The following is a 3,858-nucleotide window of genomic DNA, read 5'->3' on the forward strand; positions in this document are numbered from 1 at the left end:
TTGCCATTTAAAACTCTGACATCTAAGCACATTTGTACTATTTGGAAATGATATAGGGCAGCGGTATTTGTAGGTAAATGTTAGGTCAGTGGTAAAGTGTTTAGAATGTGTGAGGCTCTGGGTTCTATCTCTAGCATGGGGGGAGATGTTTGAATAATTCATGCAGTGAAAGCATTTGCTAGTTTATGTTATTTGAAGATTCTAATGAGACAGCTATTTAACATATGTTCTATTGACTCGTTGGTATTAGAAAATAAATTACCCATCCCTGCTTGCCCTGCTTGCCAGCATGGCCTCTCTCCTGGCCAAGGATGTCTATCTGCAGGACCTGACCAAGAAGATCTGCGCGCAGCCCGGCCCTGAGCGGCAGAGGAGAGAGTGGGCTGTCAGAGCGAAAGGCTCAGAAACTGCTGGATCCCCCAGAAAAGAAAAGGAAGAAAACACAAAAGAAGTCTCAGAAGCAGGAGCACAAGACTGAACCCGGGGGCAGGAAGTCTCCCACCTCTTCTAAGGCCAAGAAAACAATGGTATCTAAACAAGAGAACTCCAGCTCCCTGGGGTCCGCTGAAGATAACCGGGCACAGCACCAGAGTCTGTCTTTGCGCCGAATTTCCCGGCTGCATGAAAAGATCCAGATGGCCCGAGGCCAGGGTAGCACCAAGGAGTTGTCTGCTGCCACTCTAGAAAAGAGACAGCGGAAAAAGCAGGAGAGGGAACGGAAGAAGAGGAAGCAGAAGGTTGAGAGGCTGAGAAAAAGGAGGAGCCAGTCAAGCCTCCCCCCCCCCCCGCGCCCTCCCCCAATGTCCTGCAAGGAGCTACAGGACTCAGGGCTGATCTTTAACAAGCTGGAAGTGACTGAAGAGGAGCCAGCCAGCCAGGCCCAGAGCAAGAAGGAGAAGCGGCAGAAGGTGAAAGAGAACTTCGCACCACTGACTGTCAGGGGCAGGGCCGGTTGGAGGAGCTGCTTGATCAGGATGCAGGCAAGGCCGGGGAGCTGGAGGCCAAGATGGAGTGGACCAACTTGCTGTACAAGGCTGAGGGTGTGAAGATCAGGGACGACCAACGCCTGCTGCAGAAGGCCCTGGAGCGCAAAGAGAAACGCTGGTCACAGTGGCAGCGCGAGTGGGAGAAGCACGTGGTGAAGATTCAACAGCGACAGGACAAGCGGCGCCAGACTTTGCGCTAGAAGAAGGCAGCTCGGGCCGAGCGACGGCTACAGTAGGCCCCAGGACATGGAGCGCACAGGCCTCTTCTCTTCCTGGCTTCCATTCATCTCCATCCTTGAGGGTCGAGGTGGTATGGGGTGCTAGTGCAGGTCTAGGTGACAGACTGGGTCTCCCGTGTGAGGCTGACACAGTTCTTGTACCCCACGACTATAGTGAGATCTCTGACCGTGTGCCAGGATGTTTCAGCAGCATCCTTAAGGAGGACTGTGTCCTCCCGCTCCTGAGAGGGATAAAGGGGACCTTTGCCTATGTCTTCCGAGGGATGTGTCTATGTGTCTGTATGCTTGTGTGGTGCGGTACCCCACTGACCCCTTCCTGCCCACCTTTATTTCCAGTGGCCATGAGAACAAAAGGCCTTGACAATTTCTTCTATATCCACTAGTCCTTGGGAACAGAGAAGAGAGCCCAAGGAGTTCTTGGGAGAATCGGATCCAGTCAGGGATGTGTCTGGGCCAGAGCTCCAGGGCTGTCTTTAAGGCCAGCATTCAGCTCAACACCTAGAGTCCTTCCTGAGTCCACAGGATGTGCTTGGTCACCTGTGAGCCAGTCAGTGGCTGAGACTTGGGGTTGTTTGTTGCCTAGTTTTATGTTAGTTTGACATAAGCTGGAGTTGTCTGAGAAGAGGGCGCCTCAGCTGAGAGCCCTACCAGATTGGCCTGTCGTGCTTTTTTTTTTTTTTTTTTTTTTTAAAGCTGGTGAATGATGTGGTAAGGCCCAGTTCATTGTGGCCAGTGCCACCCCTGGACTGGTGGTCCTGGGTTGTTTAAGAAAGTAGGCCAAGTTAGCTGTGGGGAGCAAGCCATTAAGTAGCACTTTTCTATAGCTTTTGCTTTAGTTCCTGCCTCTAGGTTCCTGCCCTGGCTTCCCTTGGTGATGCACTGTTACCTGGAAATGTAGCATTAACTCTTTCTTCCCTCAAAAAAAAAAAAAAAAAGTCTACTATTCCTTCTTTCTGGGGAATCCTTGTAGAAAAAAGTGTGTTGAACATGCTTCTTTCCCAACTAGTATTAGGAAATTCACTTAAAGATCTCATTGGGAAAGATCAATTAGCATTTTTTTAAAGTAAGACTTCAGAGTTTCTGGCTTCCCCCTCCTCCTAATCTGGCTTGTATTCGGACCTCACTCACAATCACTATTTCTCTGCAAAAATTTCCAGTTAGTCTAATGCTTCAAAGATTGCCTCGATGTCTCAGCAGGAGTTGGAGTTCCTCAAATGTCACAGCAGTCTGTAAGCCTGTTTCCTTGTAGGATGTTTTCCCCAGCAGTTTAAGGAGCAGAGCTGTTGCCAGGGAGGAATGATTGTTATTTATTTATTTTTTTGAGAGATGTGGTATTTTCTGATGAAGTCTTCCATCTCCGACTTGGACTACAGTGAGAAGAGAATATGGAGGTCCAGTACTCCGCAACATGTCACATTCCTAGGTGACCTTTTACCACTGACTAACTGGATGTGCATATGAGTGATGGTTTCTAAGCTGACAGCAGCGGCATGTGGCGACATGTGACAACAACCCCATCACTTGGGAGTCTGAGGCTGAAGGACCTTGCATTGGAGGCTACCCTAGGTTGCACAGTGAGGTCCTGTCACTAAGTAAAAAAGAAGGAAGGAAGGAAGGAAGGAAAGAAGGAAGAAAGAAATAAAGAAAGAAAGAAAGAAAGAAAACAAAACAAAAAGCAGAACAGAGCAAATCAATCAACCAAATGTGTAGTAAGACAGCAACATTTTCTTCAACTTCAGGACAATTTTTTTCACTCGATACGTTTTTTATTGGATATTTTAATTTACATTTTAAATCTTATCCCCTTCCCCAGTTTCCCCTCCAGAAACCCCCTATCTCATCCTCCCTTCCTGTTTTTATGAGGGTGCTACCCCCACCTCCCCCCACCTCCTTCCACCTCTGCACCCTGACATTCCCCTACACCGAGGTATCAAGCCTTGGCAGGACCAAGAGCTATTCCTCCTATTGATGTCCAACAAGGCCATCCTCTGCTACATATTCAGCTGGAGCCATGGGTCCCTCCATGTGTACCCTTTGGATGGTGATGTCCCTGGGAGCTCTGGTTGGTTGGCATTGTTGTTCTTATGGAGTTTCTAACTCCTTCAGCTCCTTCAGTCCTTTCTCTAACTCCTCCGTTGGGGACCCTGTTCTCAGTCCAATGGTTCGCTGTGAGCATCCGCCTCTGTATTTGTCAGCCTCTGGCAGAGCCTCTCAGGAGACAGCTATATCAGGCTCCTGTCAGCATGTACTTTTTAGTATCCACAATATTGTCTAAGTTTGGTGGCTGTATGTGGGATGGGTCCCCAGGTGGGGCAGTCTCTGGATGGCCTTTCCTTCAGTTTCTGCTCTAAATTTGGTTTCCGTATTTCCTTTTGTGAATGTCTTTGTTCCCCCTTTAGAAGGACTGAAGCATTCACACTTTGGTCTTCCTTCTTCTTGAGCTTAATGTGGTCTGTGAATTATATCTTGGGTGTTCTGAACTTTTGGACTAATATCCACTTATCAGTGAGTGTATACCATGTGTGTTACCTCACTCAGGATGGTAGCTTCTAGTTCCATCCATTTGCTTAAGAATTTCATAAAGTTATTGTTTTTTAATAGCTAAATAGTACTCCATTGTGTAAATGTACCAC

General features: G+C 48.0%; 1 pseudogene across 1 annotated transcript; it reads left to right on the forward strand.

Annotated features, from left to right (window-relative positions):
• Positions 1-289: 289 nt before the first annotated feature.
• Positions 290-1,222, forward strand: LOC308419527 (surfeit locus protein 6-like; annotated as a pseudogene). Its single transcript has one exon. The product of its transcript is annotated as a surfeit locus protein 6-like (transcript).
• The last annotated feature ends 2,636 nt before the right edge of the window (positions 1,223-3,858 follow it).

The sequence above is a fragment of the Micromys minutus genome, assembly GCF_963924665.1.
Source record: "Micromys minutus genome assembly, chromosome: 4".
Taxonomy (NCBI): domain Eukaryota; kingdom Metazoa; phylum Chordata; class Mammalia; order Rodentia; family Muridae; genus Micromys; species Micromys minutus.